This window comes from Sciurus carolinensis, chromosome 8, assembly GCF_902686445.1.
Source record: "Sciurus carolinensis chromosome 8, mSciCar1.2, whole genome shotgun sequence".
Taxonomy (NCBI): Eukaryota; Metazoa; Chordata; class Mammalia; order Rodentia; family Sciuridae; genus Sciurus; species Sciurus carolinensis.
Genome location: NC_062220.1, coordinates 14,524,207 through 14,541,283, shown reverse-complemented (window position 1 = coordinate 14,541,283; position 17,077 = coordinate 14,524,207). Strand labels below are relative to the sequence as shown.

The 17,077-nt window shown below is 40.3% G+C and overlaps 1 long non-coding RNA gene across 1 annotated transcript; it reads right to left on the bottom strand.

The window, feature by feature from the left end:
- Positions 1-248: 248 nt before the first annotated feature.
- Positions 249-16,060, bottom strand: LOC124990289 (uncharacterized). Its single transcript, XR_007109734.1, has 3 exons — positions 15,941-16,060; positions 868-974; positions 249-381 (listed from the first exon to the last, which is right to left on the bottom strand). It is a non-coding gene; the product is annotated as an uncharacterized LOC124990289 (long non-coding RNA).
- Between the last annotated feature and the right edge of the window lie 1,017 nt (positions 16,061-17,077).

Below are 17,077 nucleotides of genomic sequence, written 5' to 3'. Positions count from 1 at the left end.
GGAGTCTGGGGTTGGCTGGGTGAGAGCCGGCCATGTTGTGGTGAGCCAGGTGTGTTTGTGGGTGTATATGCATGTGTGTGTGAGAGGGTAGATAAAGAGTCTCCTGCACTGAGATTGTTGGGTACCCTTCAAGGACTAGGCAATTTTATTTCTTTTCCTTGATGATTCCATTTTTTTCTTAGCCAGTTCAGGTTATCATAACAAAATACCAGGTAGAATAGTGACTTAAACAACAGGTATTTATTTTTTCACAGTTCTGGAGGCTAGAAGGAGGAGATGAAAGTGTTGGTGGTTTTGGTTTCTCAGGAGGACTCTCCCTGGCTCACAGACTATTGTCTTCTTGATGTATCCTCGCATGGCACGTGAAATGAAAGGAAAAGACTAGGAAAAAAAGAGATTATTTCCTCCTCTTTCCTCTAAGGTCACCACTCCTATTGGGTCAGCAACCCATTCTTACAACCTCATTTAATCTTAGTTACCTCTTAAAGATCCTAGCTCTAAGTGCAGTCAAATTGAGGGTTAGGCTGTCAACATATGGATTTTGGCAGGACATAAACATTTGATCTGTAACATTCATATATCCTCATTTATTCTTTCCTATGGCATATATCAACTTTTAAAATATTAGGTGGACTGGGCATGGTGACACACGCCTATAATCTTAGAGGCTTGGAAGGCTGAGGCAGGAGTATCTTGAGTTCAAAGCCAGCCTCAGCAACTTAGTGAGACCCTGTCTCTAAATAAAATATAAAAAGGGCTGGGGATGTGGCTCAGTAGTTAAGTGCCCCTGGGTTCAATCCTCAGTAACCCCCCCCAAAAAATTAAATATTAGGTGATTTTTAAATTAGAAAATTGGTTATTACTTACCTCCCACTGTAGAGTATAAGCTCCATGAGGGCAGGAGTCTTTGTTTTCCATGGATGTTTCCAAGAATCAAGAAGAGAAGAATGAATGAATGAGGTCAGCAACCATGGCTGTCAAGGTGAGGGGAAAAAAAGTGAGAGAAGGGAGAGAATGAACTGCTGCTGGTCATATAAGGAAAACCTCAAGAAATACTGAATGTCAAGGAAGGGGAATTGAGGGTTATCTGTGTTGGTCAGCTTTCCATTGTTATGACAATATGTGTGAGATAAGCACATTCTTTCAGTTCATGGTTGACTGAATCTATTGTTTTGGGCCCTTGGTAAGGGAGAATGTTGTGGCAGGAAGCACATGATGGAACAAAGTTGCTAACCTCGTGGTCTTCAGGAAGGAGAGAGAGGGACAGGGAAAGGGAGAGACAGAGAAAGAGGGAAAGGGAGGGGCGGAGAGAAGAGAGGGTAAGGAGCCTGGGTCCTTCTTCAAAGGCATGCATCCAATCACCTACTTCCTCCAATAAGTTCCCATCTCCCAAAGTTTCTACCACCTCCCAATAGTGCTGTCACCTGGGACCAAGCTTTTGGGGACATTTAAGATCCAGACATTAACATTATCCTACTCAGGAACTGAGTCCAGAAACATGACTGGGGAGATACTCCACATTTTAGTTCAAATGTATGTCTCTTTGAGTTACTGTGGGAGCAATGGTGTCATAGACTGCTCAGGCTGTTGTGACAAAAATATCATAGACCTGGCAGCTTAAGAGATATAATTATTTCTCGAGAGTTCTGGATGCTGGAAGTCCAAGATCAGGGCCAGCATGGTTGATTCTGGTGTGGGTTCTTTTTCTGGCATGTAGACAGCAACTTTCTCCCTGTGTCTTCATGTGGCAGGGAGAGAGCTCTAGCGTCTCTTCCTCTTCTAGGCCACTAATCCCATCATGAAGGCCCCACCATCATGACTCATCTAAACCTCATTACCTCCAAAGGCCTCATCTCCAAATATCATCATATTGAGCATTAGGGCTTTGACATATGAATTTTGGGGGCACACCGTTCAGTCCATAGCAGATGGTATAGCAAGTGGATCTAAGTATCCAGACTCATGGGATGCCAGGGGAGCAGAATATGACTCCTTAGGCCACCAGGACATTACATAGCCAGGTGGCATCATAGCACACTCACATTGGTCACAGCCTGTCTGGGAGGCTGCTGTCCACTCATCCCTTTTCCAGATCTCGTGGAAATGTAGTCACTAAGAGCTCTAATTTCATACTGTTCATGGAGAACATGATTTTTAACGAATGGTTAGTCTGGACCCTTTTTATTTATAAGAATTACTGGGGCTCCTAGAGATGAAGTATAGGTAAGTACCGTACTATTTAAAATATTGTGCCTTTTAGAAATATTTTGATACTTATGAGGGAGAAATTATCCCTTTATAATATCTTAGCTAGTGTTTTTCTCAGGTGAACTTCAATTATTTTCTCACACTCCAAATAAAAATATTGAGATTTCAATCAGAGCTGTTTTAAAACCAATAAAGGAGTTTGTAAAGCATTAACATTTTTATAGTACTGAGTTGCTTCATTTGGGAACATGGTAGTTTCAGTATTCTTTTCAAGTCATTTATATCTCTCCGTAATTAAGTTTTGTAGTTTCCTCCTTACTTTCCCTCTTTTTTTTGGTACTACTATTCTTTAGTGTATTAGAGTTTTTGTTAGAATTGTGAATGGAAAAACTTTCCAGTATATTTCTAACAATTAACGGCGATTATGTTGGAAAGTATTGTTATCTGTGTGATTTTCCTATGTTAAGTCAGCCATCTTACTGAACCCATTAGTACGTTGTTTCTTTTAGTGTATTTTATGAGTTTTCAGTCACATTATCCATATATAGTAGTTCTGTATTCCTTTTCCAGTGGCTATAACTTTTTTTTTTCCTTACCATGTTCTTGACCTCCAATTATTAAGTTACAGTGGTAGAGGAAATTTGGATGTAATTTTTGGGGACTGTTTCTATGGTTTCTATGTGTACCAGGCCACTCTGGCCTGTTTGCCCTCAGATTTTTCCTTGCCTTTCCCTGCAGGGAAGGGAACTGGCAGGTTGCATGTCCCAAGGCTCCCACGTCAGCGACTTCTGGCAGGGGGCAGTCAGTGAGTGATCCTGACAGAGGTGAGGCTGGGGCATTCCTTCCTTGTTCTCTGCCACAGGGAGCTATTCTAGAAGCAGTTACATGCATGTTGTGGCACCAGCTCTGACCAGATGGGTGTCTCTGTATTCCTACCTTCTGTGGGTGAAACTTGTTTCTGGGTTTAGGTCATTACCTTTCCGTTTTGTTCTTCTCCAGCTAGGCTGCCATAGCAAAAGAGCCTCTGCCCCAAACTCCACATTTTAGAAGACTCCACACATCACAGAGACACACTAAATAACTATTGAAGAATCCATGGTTGCCTCTGTGTCTTGGGATCCTGCCTCGGAGCTGGCACATCACGGCTGGTGGCCCTGAATATTCTGCTCTTCTGGCAAGTACAGTACAGGTCCAAGGGAAATGCTCTGGGACACCTCTCATCCTCTGTCCTCTAAACAAAGACAACTGCTTGTGAATGCCATTAACTTTTGTGGGCTGTGTTGCTGCTGATGTTGGGGGTTGACACTGTTTGGAGTGCTGAGAGGATCCGAGGGTAGAAGCACTTAGATATAAGAGAAGAGAAACAATTAACTTGTCAATCCTTCCTCCAAGATAGCGTGCAAGCAGACTATGGAAGTATCATTTTCCAGAAGTGATGAGTATCCATTGTCTTTCCTCCTTTTGTGTTCCAATTCAGCTTTCTGGAGTTACACATAAAGTAGGGTGGCATCTTGCAACAGTTGCACACAGTAACTGAGGAATGTTTTGCACTATGAAACAATTCATTTTGCTCTTACCTATAAGTGTATTTCTAGACCTAACCTGAATTTTGGCTTAAAATTTAGAAACATGCTAACACCACATATGGTGCATAATTTGAATGTGTTACTAGAGATGTAGCCTCAATTTGAAACAATAGTCATGAAATTTTTGGAGAAACTAAAAGATTTTTTATGCTATATCTTGAATCTATCTACAGATGAAACACAGTGAAATTTGACCTGATAGTCATTTTAAGATACATGATGGAAAAACTGATTAAATGCTGCTAATGTCATGAAACTTAATTTAGAAAAGATTTAAGATGCACTAGGAGAGCTAAATGAAACAACAGAAGATGCTCAAATACAGAGCAAAGTATGAATTTCTGTGAAAAATGAAATTAATCTAGGATTTGTTCTATACATAGTTCTTTGAGGTGAACTATTACTTGCTATTAATAATGTAAACAGGTGATCCAAGATGGCGGACTAGAGAGTGACTGCATCTCCTGTCACTCCAGAACCCAGGATACAAGAAGGGGAGGCATTGAGAGACTCGGACTAAAATAGAGCCAAGGGGTGAGTCTCCCCCACCGGGTGAAGCTCGGCCTGGGCGGCAGGCCCGGATAGGGGCGGCTTATCAGAGTAGGGCAGGCCCCCCAGTGAGAGCCTTTCTGCACAGAACCAGCTCCAAGTCCCGGAGCCAGCGCGGCGAGTTCCAGCCCGCAGGAAGCTTCAGGGACCAGGACAGGGCAGCTAGAGACTTACCCAAGCAGCCCGGCTCCCTCCAGCAGGAGGTGCCTTTCAAGGCTAGCTTCTCGGAGCAGACCGCCCAGTGAGAGCCTTTCTACACAGAGCTAGCCACAAGTCCCCGAGCCAACAGAGAGCTCTGACCTGCAGGCAGCCTTTGGGACCAGGGCAGGGCAGCCAGAGACTTCTCCAGGTGGCCCTGCCCACTCCGACTGCAGGCTCTTTCCACGGGGCAATCCAAGATGGCAGATTAGAGGGTGACTGCATCTTCTGTCACTCCAGAACCCAGGATTCAAGAAGGGGAGGCATTGAGAGACTTGGATTAAAATAGAGCCATGGGGTGAGTCTCCCCCACCGGGTGAAGCTCGGTCTGGGTGGCAGGCACAGATAGGGGCAGCTTATCAGAGCAGGGCAGGGCAGCCAGAGTCTTCCCCAGGTAGCGCTGCTCACTCCGGCAGTGGGCTCCTCCCACAGGGCCAGCTTCTTGGAGCAGGCCCCCCCAGTGAGAGCCTTTCTGCACAGAGCCAGCTCCAAGCCCTGGAACCAGTAGCGGGCGAGGGGCAGCTTTCTTTGGAAGCACTGCATTATCAAGTTCCTCCAAGACTTCAGGCTACTGAAGGCTGGGAGGTGATACACTGGAAATCTATAGGGACACTATAAGCCAATAGAGGAAATCTGCAATATCTCAGAGTCCCATTGACATCTGACCAATATGAGAAAACAAGGGAAGAAAATGCCCCAAACAAACCTAGATACTATATCAATAAAACCCAATGACAGCACAGCAGAAGAAATATCAGAAAGGGAGTTCAGAATGTACATAATTAAAACAATCAGGGAAGCAAACGAGGAGATGAAAGAGCAAATGCAGGCATTGAAGGAGGAGATGAAAGAGCAAATGCAGGCATTAAATGATTGTACCAATCAACAGTTAAAAGAGCAAATACGGGAAGCAAGAGATCATTTCAATAAAGAGTTAGAGATACTGAAAAAAAAACAAACAAACAGAAATCCTTGAAATGAAGGAAACATAGACCAAGTTAAAAACTCCATAGAAAGCATAACCAATAGGATAGAACACCAGGAAGACAGAACCTCAGACATTGAAGAAAAAATATTTAATCTTGAAAACAAAGTTGACCAAACAGAGAAGATGGTAAGAAATCATGAACAGAATCTACAAGAATTATGGGATATCATGAAAAGGCCAAATTTGAGAATTATTGGGATTGAGGAAGGCTTAGAGAAACAAACCAAAGGAATGAACAATCTATTCAATGAAATAATATCAGAAAATTTCCCAAATCTGAAGAATGAAATGGAAAACCAAGTACAAGAGGCCTATAGGACTCCAAATATACAAAATTACAACAGACCCACACCAAGGCACATTATTATGAAAATACCTAACATACAAAATAAAGACAGAATTTTAAAGGCTGCGAGAGAAAAGAATCAAATTACATTCAGGGGGAAGCAAATAAGAATATCAGTAGATTTTTCAATCCAGACCCTAAAAGCTAGAAGGGCCTGGAACAATATTTACCAAGCCCTGAAAGAAAACGATGCCAACCAAGAATCTTATACCCAGCAAAACTTAATTTCAGATTTGACGACGAAATAAGATCTTTCCATGATAAACAAAAGCTAAAGGAATTTACAAAAGAAAGCTGGCATTACAGAACATTCTCAGCAAAATATTCCATGAGGAAGAGATGAAAAACAACGATGCAAATCAGCAACGGGAGGAACTAGCCTAAAGGAATAGCCAAATAAAGGAGAAACCAAATCATGTCAAAAAACAAAAATGAGTCAAATGACTGGGAATACAAATCATATCACAATAATAACTCTGAATGTTAATGGCCTGAACTCATCAATCAAAAGACATAGGCTGGCAGATTGGATTAAAAAGAAAAATCCAACAATATGCTGCCTGTAAGAGACTCATCTCATAGAAAGAAAGGTGAAAGGATGGGAAAAAACAAACCATGCACACGGACACAGCAAAAAAGCTGGAATATCCATCCTCATTTCAGAAAATGTGGACTTCAAGCCAAAACTAGTCAGAAGGGATAAAGAAGGACATTACATACTGCTTAAGGGAAGCATAAATCAGCAAGACATAACAATCATAAATATCTATGCCCCGAACATTGGCTCATCCACGTACGTCAAACAAATCCTTCTCAATTCCAGAAATCAAATAGACCACAACACAATAATACTAGGCGATTTTAACATACCTCTCTCACCACTGGATAGATCTTCCAAACAAAAATTGAATAAAGAAACCATAGATCTCAATAACACAATCAACAATTTAGACTTAACTGACATATATAGAATATACCATCCAACAAAGAATGAATATACTTTCTTCTCAGCAGCACATGGATCCTTCTCTAAAATAGACCATATTTTATGCCACAAAGCTACTGTTAGCAAATACAAGAAGATAGAGATACTACCTTGTACTCTATCAGATCATAATGGATTGAAATTAGAAATAAATGACAGAATAAAAAACAGAAACTTCTCCAATACCTGGAGATTAAATAATACACTATTATATGATGAATGGATAACAGAAGACATCAGGAGGGAAATAAAAAAATTCTTAGAAGTAAACGAGAACAAAGATACATCATATCAAAATCTCTGGGACACTATGAAAGCAGTACTTAGAGGAAGATTTATTTCATGGGGTGCATTCAAAAAAAGAAGTAGAAATCAACAAATAAACGACTTAACACTACAGCTCAAAGTCCTAGAAAAAGAAGAGCAGACCAACACCAAAAGTAGTAGAAGACAGGAAATAATTAAAATCAGAGCCGAAATCAATGAAATTGAAACAAAAGAAACAATCGGAAAAATTAACAAAATAAATAGTTGGTTCTTTGAAAAAATAAACAAAATTGATAAGCCCTTAGCCACACTAACAAAGAGAAAGAGGGAGAAAACTCAAATTACTAAAATTCGAAATGAACAAGGAAATATCACAACAGACACGAGTGAAATACAAAACATAATTAGAAGCTATTTTGAAAATCTATACTCCAACAAAACAGAAAACCTTGAAGACATCAACAAGTTTCTAGAGACATATGAATTACCTAAACTGAATGACTTAAATAAATCACTTCCAAGCAATGAAATAGAAGAGGTCATCAAAAGCCTACCAACAAAGAAAAGTCCAGGACCAGATGGGTTCTCAGCCGAGTTCTACAAAACCTTTAAAGAAGAGCTCATCCCAATACTTCTCAAAGTATTCCATGAAATAGAAGAGGAGGGAACCCTCCCAAACTCATTCTATGAAGCCAGTATCATCCTAATACCTAAACCAGACAGAGACACATCGAGGAAAGAAAATTTCAGACCAATATCCTTAATGAACATCGACGCAAAAATTCTCAACAAAATTTTAGCAAATCGCATACAAAAACATATTAAAAAGATAGTGCACCACGATCAAGTGGGTTTTATCCCAGGGATGCAAGGTTGGTTCAACATCCAGAAGTCAATAAATGTCATTCACCATATCAACAGACTTAAAGTTAAGAATCGCATGATTATTTCGATAGATGCAGAAAAAGCATTCAATAAAATACAGCATCCCTTCATGCTCAAAACACTAGAAAAAATTGGGGTAGTGGGAACATTCCTTAACATTGTAAAGACCATCTACGCTAAGCCCGTGGTCAATATCATTCTAAATGGTGAAAAACTGAAAGCATTCCCTCTAAAAACTGGAACAAGGCAGGGATGCCCTCTTTCACCACTTCTATTCAACATCGTCCTTGAAACTCTAGCCAGAGCAATTAGACAGACCAAAGAAATTAAAGGGATACGAATAGGAAAAGAAGAACTCAAACTATCCCTATTTGCTGATGATATGATTATATACTTAGAGGAACCTGGAAATTCCACCAGAAAACTTTTAGATCTCATAAGTGAATTCAGTAAAGTAGCAGGATATAAGATCAATGCACATAAATCTAATGCATTTTTATACATAAGTGATGAATCTTCAGAAAGAGAAATTAGGAAAACTACCCCATTCACAATAGCATCAAAAAAAATAAAATACTTGGGAATCAATCTCACAAAAGAGGTGAAAGACCTCTACAATGAGAACTACAGAACACTAAAGAAAGAAATTAAAGAACACCTTAGAAGATGGAAAGATCTCCCATGTTCTTGGATAGGCAGAATTAATATTGTCAAAATGGCCATACTACCAAAAGTGCTATACAGATTCAATGCAATTCCAATTAAAATCCCAATGATGTACCTCACAGAAATAGAGCAAGCAATTATGAAATTCATCTGGAAGAATAAAAAACCCAGAATAGCTAAAGCAATCCTTGGCAGAAAGAGTGAAGCAGGGGGTATCGCAATACCAGATCTTCAACTCTACTACAAAGCAATAGTAACAAAAATGGCATGGTATTGGTACCAAAATAGACAGGTAGATCAATGGTACAGAATAGAGGACATGGACACAAACCCAAATAAATACAATTTTCTCATACTAGACAAAGGGGCCAAAAATATGCAATGGAGAAAAGATAGCCTCTTCAACAAATGGTGCTGGGAAAACTGGAAAACCATACGCAACAGAATGAAATTAAACCCCTATCTCTCACCCTGCACAAAACTCAACTCAAAATGGATCAAGGACCTCGGGATCAGACCAGAGACCCTGCATCTTATAGAAGAAAAAGTAGGTCCAAACCTTCAACTTGTTGACTTAGGATCAGACTTCCTTAACAGGACTCCCATAGCACAAGAAATAAAAGCAAGAATCAACAACTGGGATAGATTCAAACTAAAAAGCTTTCTCTCAGCAAAGGAAACTATCAGCAATGTGAAGAGAGAGTCTACAGAGTGGGAGAATATCTTTGCCACTCATACTTCAGATAGAGTGATAATTTCCAGAATGTATAAAGAACTCAAAAAACTCTACACCAAGAATACAAATAATCCAATCAACAAATGGGCTAAGGAAATGAACAGACACTTCACAGAAGAAGATATACAAGCAATCAACAGATATATGAAAAAATGTTCAACATCTCTAGTAATAAGAGAAATGCAAATCAAAACTACCCTAAGATTTTCATCTCACCCCAATTAGAATGGCGATTATCAAGAACACAAGCAACAATAGGTGTTGGCGAGGATGTAGGGAAAAAGGTACACTCATACATTGCTGGTGGGGTTGCAAATTAGTGCAGCCACTCTGGAAAGCAGTATGGAGATTCCTCAGAAAGCTTGGAATGGAACCACCATTTGACCCAGCTATCCCACTCCTTGGCCTATACCCAAAGGACTTAAAATCAGCATACTACAGAGATACAGCCACATCAATGTTCATTGCTGCTCAATTCACCATAGCCAGATTGTGGAACCAACCTAGATGCCCTTCAGTTGATGAATGGATAAAGAAACTGTGGCATATATATATATATATATATACAATGGAATATTATTCCGCCATGAAGAATGATAAAATTATGGCATTTGCAGGCAAATGGATGAAATTGGAGAATATCATGCTAAGTGAGATAAGCCAATCTCAAAAAACTAAACGACAAATGATCTCGCTGATAAGCAGATGACGACATATAATGGGGGTGGGAGGGGTTAGTGTTAGGGTAGAGTTAGGTTTAGGGTTAGGGATAAGGAGGGTGGTAAGAATGGAGGAAGGAAGGACTGTATAGTGGGAAAAGAGAGGTGGGAGGGGGGAAGGGAAAAACATAACAGTATGAATCAAACAACATTACCCTATGTAAATTTATGATTACACAAATGGTATGCCTTGACTCCATGTACAAATAGAGAAACAACATGTATCCCATTTGTTTACAATAATAAAAAAAAATAATGTAAACAAAAGCAGATTCAAGTATTCTACTTTCTAACTTTAAAAGAATTTTAAAAAGATACTTAAAATTTTAAAGAAAAAAATTTAAAATAAAAATAAACTACCTATAAGAGCAAAGTGATATTTAAAAAAGATGAAATAAGAGCCAGGTACATCATCATGTGCCTATAATCCCAGCTACTCAAGAGGGAGGCACAGTAGTTCAAGGCCAGAATGGACAATGTAGCAAGACCCTGTCCCCAACCACAGCACCACCAACAAAAACAAGAAAATCAAAATGTTTTCATGAGTTTAAGGAAGGTTCATAATCCCAAAGTAATGTCTATTGAAATGATTTTCTAGTCATTATAGATCAAGATATGATCTTGATTGAAGAGAGATAAGGACAAATTAAGAAATGTATTTCCAGTTTAGAGTTTTCTTTATCTCAAGATTTGGAATATTTATAAGAACTTTAGAAATGTTGTATGGATGTATAGATAGTAAAAATAGTGATACATGTGATAATGATTTATATGATAAAAGTGAGAGATAGTATTTTCTGTATTAATAACAACTTTTCATGTATGATTGTTATGTTTGAATATAACTTATAAAGTTCCAAATATAGATATTAAGAATTTTACTGACACTTCTTATAAAATGGTTATTCCCTCAGTAGAGTGAAGTTTCTCCAAATGTAAATTAATTTTAAAAAACAAAACTTTCTAAAAACTACAATGAATGGAAAATGATTGTCAAAAACATCAGGCACTACCAATAATAGAATGTAAGTTATGTGAAATATCTTGATTTTAACAATAGAATGAATGATATTTCTTAAATAAAAGTCAAGAAAAATGTTGTATGAAATATACATAATAACCTATTACCTTTATTTTATTACTTTTTGAACATTGCTGGCCCATCAACACATAACGTTATAATTAATTTGGCTGCCATTTTACCAACATTTATTCATACAAAAACATAACTATTGATAGTTCAAAATGTTGTCATCATAAAGATATTTGTAAGGTAGAGAGACATTTTTATTTAACAATCTGTCATTTGACTTACAACTTTTAAATGTTTGGACATAGACTATGTGGGCCTCCATCTGTTGCTCTGGTTCTTTGAATGTTACAGATAAATCTGACCTCAGCCCAGCGTGGCAGTAGCTTCCTGCTGTCAATTTCCTGTTGCCTGCTTGGCTTGTTGGGTCTCCCATTATTCTTTCGTATTACATAAATCAGCTAATACATGTATATTTCTTTATGCCACCTTCTTCTCTAGAGTTATTGATTGAGTAGTATCCCCTTGGAAGATATGTTAAAATCCTAACGCGTAGTACTTAAGAATGTGTCCTTTTTTAGAAGTAGCATTATCATAGATATAATTAGTTAAAATGAGGACATTCTGTATCTGGATAGGTCACAATCCAATACAATGAGTGTCTTTATGAGAAGAAAGAAATTTGGAGAACAAAGATGTTCAGAGGGAAGATGATGTGAAGACATGAAAAAATATAGTCATGTGACCACAGAGGCAATGACTGGAGAGAAGCATCCCTAAGTCAAGGAATGGAGGGAATTGTCAGTGAACTCTGGAAGCCAGAAGAGACAAGGAAGTTCTTTCTCTTACAAGTTTCAGAACTGGCATGGCCCTTCCAACATATTCATTTTGGACTTCAGCTTCCAGAACCATGAGACAAAACATTTCTGATGTTTCACTACATGAAGTTTGTGGTAGTTAGCCCTAGGAGCCCCAGGGCACAGTCTAGGTGGTATCCTAAAGGTACTCTTTCTTTGCCTTTGGTCTGGATACCTGGAAGCACATCTGCTGGGTCAAAAAAATGTGTCATTTTCATTTTAATAGTCACTTAGCCTCCAGGATGGCTGCAAAGGTTCATGCTCCTACAGAAGCATATGACAACATGCCACAGCCAAAACCTGATATTGACAGACATGCATTTTTTTCTCCATCTGATGGGTAAAATCAATATTTAATTTTTTTATTTTACAGATTACTAGAGAGGTTGTTTCTTATGTTAATTTTTCCATTTGAATTTCCTTTTCTGTAAATTGTCTTTTTATAAACTCTGCCTGTTTTTATGTTGTGTTGTTTTATTCCTACTAATTTGAAATATCTCTTTATGCAGAAGATGATCTTATTCACTTTAAAGTCTTTCTAGTTTAGGAAGAGCTTTTAAATATCAAGCTTGTTTGTTGGACTTAATGGGTTGTTTGTTCAGCTTCTAGTGAGATGATCAAATGATATTTCTTTGACCTATTGATATAAGGCACCTGTAATTGTAAGAACTTTAAAAAGCAGAGCAGTTAAATATTTATGGGCAGAGGAATGATGCAGTATGAGGCTTTTCAGAACATGTTTAGAAGATGTGTCTCAGAGTGTGGAGGTTTGCTTTAGAAAACAGGCTGAAGACTTGTGCAGGTTCTGGTAAGGGGTATAATGGCTTGGAGCTTGATTGTGCAGCTAGGTGAACTACTGCAGAATTTTAAATAAAAGACAACTGTAGAATTTAAGAAGATCAATATGGTGGGATGGTGGAGGAGGAAGAAAATAAAAAGAAGAGTAGATTTAGATGTCCAGAAACACAACGAAAAGAGCCTTTTGTTCAAATGATCCTATAGGGAAAAGAGAAGGAGGGAAGTGAAGCAATGTGACTAATGAGCTGAGATTTAGAAAGAAGATCTTTGTAAAGAAAGAAGTGTACCTGTTCAAGCATAAATGCTAGCATGCCACAGACTTGAGGAACTGCATTGGAAGGATAAAAGCTCAAAATCTCTTTTGGGTTACACATAATGTTCAAACTGGGCAAAGTCAATTGTGACAATAAAAGTAAGATTATGTAGGAGGCCTTTCTCTGGAAAAGTCATGTAGTATATTGATAGATGACAAAGAGGGAGCATACTTTATCAACTTTTATTTTGCTTCCAATTGATGATGTCAAAGAGGATTTTCAGACTGAAGGTGGAATGTGGGGTAGAATAAATATGGCAGATGAAGACAGTGCAGAATGAGTGAACAAACTGTAGCAAAGCATTTCTCTACTCTAGGTGAACCAGGAAATGGAGAGAACTTTCAATAACATCTCAAACTCTGTTGGTGAATCTAGAGAAAGTTTGCAGAATGTGAACATTGTTTTTAAAAAAAGGTGTATGTGAGCAAATAGAATTACTAACATAAAAAGTCCAGATTTCACAAACTGCATCAGTGATCTTAAAGCCATTTTGGGGCAAGATCCTAAGATAGCATACAAAGGGCATGACTATGGGTTTCCAGAAGAGGAAGTGAGGATCATCAGAACTCTACACGAGTCATGTAAAAACATGACAGACTGATCAAGTTTTCCTCTTCATAGACTGGTAAATAGAGGAGGTATTTAACTAAAAGGAGCACTCAAAGGAGGTATCAGAAACCACAGACAAGCAAGCAGAGGCAGCAATGAACAGGAGCATCTGGCGTGGAGGAAAGAAGACTTTCATGGCTAATGTCAAGTATGAGAAGGAATATTATTTGGAAGATGAATCAATATCATCTGAGAGCAAAAATAAGGCCAATGGGTAGGAGTTACAGGGACCTAGAATAAGACTCAGTATGAGGAAGCACAATCTAACTATCATCTACACTGTCCAGTAGTGGGGTGGGCTGCTTGCTAAATTTCCCATCACTTCAAGTATGCAAGCAGAAGTTGGCCATTCACTTTCTGGGAAATGTTTTGAGAGAGAATTATACATTATTGTGTGGTGGACAGTAAAGTCTCTTTTGATTTTGAGATTTTATGACATAGGACAGTGTTGGTGTCAGTGGGAAGGAATGGCTTGGAAACATGGAGACAGTGATACTGTAATAACAGAGTGGAAGGAACTGGAAGAAAATAGAGGGCAGAAACCTAGATCACTCAACTGAAAAAAGAACCATGCAGTCATATAGTGTAGAATGACTGTTACTGGCACAAGGGCTAGGTTCCTCAAGGGGTCTCCTGTCCAGGTTCCTGGCATCCCAAGCAAAGAACTGAGTGAGACACCACTAAACGTGAAAGAAAGAAAACACTCTGGGAGAACAGAGTGGGTCAAACTGCGAAGTAGCTCAACGCCAGGTCCACACAGTGGAGCTTGCTTCTATTGGACTAGGCTAATTTTCCCGCTTCTAGGGAGTGAATGTGGGGTTGATTGGCACCTTGATTGACAGCTGAATTTAACAATTTCTTCTCTATTGCACATGATTAAGCGCCCCTCCCCCTGCACAAAGTGGGAGCAAACCATAATGTTAGTAAGTTAAATGTTAATTAGCTACGAGTTAACTTTAGATCAGTCCTTTGGGCTACTGCACATGTCCAAGACAGGGAACTTTTCCTTCCTGGTCTGAAATTCCCCTTGTGTCTTCTAGCTTCTTCCCTTTTACCCCAAGATGACTCAGTTTTCCTTCACAGGAAGGAACTTCAAGGGGATTATTGGATAGGGATGGAGGCCCTGGGTGGAGCTAAGAACTCTAAGGGGTAGTTCCTTCCCCATGCCATATCTCCTGTCTAACAGAAGAATCCACCATCTTCTTAGCTCCAAAGACCAGGATCATCCCCAAATGGTGTAAGACTGACCCCAGATAATTGCACATCAAAGGAGATCTTGATCAACATCATTCATAGGATTTTTAGGATTTCACCAAGGACAAAAATTGGAATGTTAGTGATGTTTGGAAAAGAGGAGAACAGTGTCCCATCTAGGTCCATTTTCCATGCAGGGCCTGAAACACAAGACTGCTGAGGTCCATGGGTGAGTACACAAGGCACATCCTTGGAAGCAGGCCTAAGGCAGGGCCAGAAGAAAGTTAAAAGCAAGAGCAAGAAAGAAAGGGTGGACGGACCCTTGAGGGAGGAAAGCCAATGACAAATGAGTAGGTACACTTATTCTGAGTAGGCACTGCCTGGCCTGCCTGCGGAAGGTCTCAGGAGCTGGTTCTAAGGAGGGAGGAGAGTTGGGAATCAGAAGAGTGAGGCTGTAATGCTGACTGGGTGGAACTTCCCAAATGACCTTGTCGGTGTTATTTCACCCCTTTTCTTCCTCTCTGTTATGGTGTGCAGGCACCCTCTTAGCTTAAAAATGCTCTTGACTTTAGGGAAGAAAATAGCTTTAGAAATTTAAGATGTCCTCAGGTGTTCTAGGTGTTTGCGCTGTGATTCCCTATTTTCAAGGGCGGGGGTAGGGGAGAGGAAGAATTGGTAAGAGGAGAGTAAAAAGGAAGGTGAGAAGACACTGTGGCCAAAGTCACTTGGCTGTGCAGCGACATCCTAGGGAACTCCGAGGGTGAGGATCTGGCACAGGGCACCTGTCTGCGACCCCTTAACTAGCGTGGTACCTAAGAACCCAGCTGCATTCTCAGTCTCTGCTGTCCCTTCAGTAAATCCCATTGCAGAATCCAGGGGCGAAAAGCAAGGCACGCCCCTCCCCCACTAGATGGCACTGAAACGCCTTGTTTGCAATTTTCAAAATGCAGGAAGAAGAAAAAAAGACAAAAAGAACATGGTGGAGGTGTGCTCATTTTGACTTACAATCCCCGTTGTGCAAAGCAGGGTGCCTGGCACTGTCTTTTCCCCAGGATAGCTCTTTACTCGGCAGTGCGAGACCTCGTCTTCGGAGTGAGTGTGAAAAAGAATGGTGAGCGTTACGAGTGAAAACCCCAGTATTTGGATCTGGGAGGGACGCTCCCAGCCTTTGCGGCGCGGTCTCACGTGAGCGAAGAAGGGGGCGGGGATTGGGATGAAAGGAGCTTACCTGGGGGCCACCCGCTCAAGGTCTGGGGTCCAGCATTACCTCCCAGAGCCCTTGCAGAGCCTAAACCCAGCCGTCCCTCTCCGATAATGACATCCTGCATCGAGATAGCCTTTAACCTGACCTCCCCTCAAAACGCAAGCCCCTCAACATTTTCAAAATATTTACTAACCGTTCCCCCTTATTAAAATTCTTTTGCTGCTCTTGAAAGGATAGATCAAATTTCTTGTTTCTTTTCCTGCTGAGGAGGGAGGGCAGGTGTAGGTGTGTGTGTGTCGGGGTTCAGGGCGCTAGCTTGGGGCTGGACTGGGGCTGGGCGGTGAACCCGGCGGTCACTCTTTGCTCAGCTCTGGGTGGAAACGCCTGTAGCTAGGAAGGTAGTGCCTGTAGCTTCCCAGGGGATGACAACGATCAAAGGCAAACCCAAACACCAGCGACTGAAACCTGGACGCAGGGAGCTTCCTCAGCTCCTGTAAAAACCGATTCTGCAATAGGAAGTCTTTTCTTAAAAGAACTGTGTTGAATTTGAAGGAATTTTCCATGGCTCAAATGAAACATCCCCAAATTTATAATAATGCACGTAAACATGCTACATGCGACATATATGTATATGTGCATACATATGGATGTGGTTGGGCACATACCTACCTAGACACCATTGACTTGCCTGGTCAAAGAATAAGGCTTAGACATTTCGTGCCTGGGAAATGGTGCAGTTTATCTTTAAGAAGGCTAGAAAAATAAGAGATGAGGCTCACGTTGCACGGATGACATCACTAGCTTTTGGCTGCGCGCTCCGTGTTCTCGTCTGTGGGTTTTAGCCAAGGCTGCAGCGCCCGGCGCCCGAGCGAGTGAGCCCGGCAGCGGCTTCCTCCGGCGCCCACACCCGGGCGATGCTATTTCTCAAGCCCCCGGGG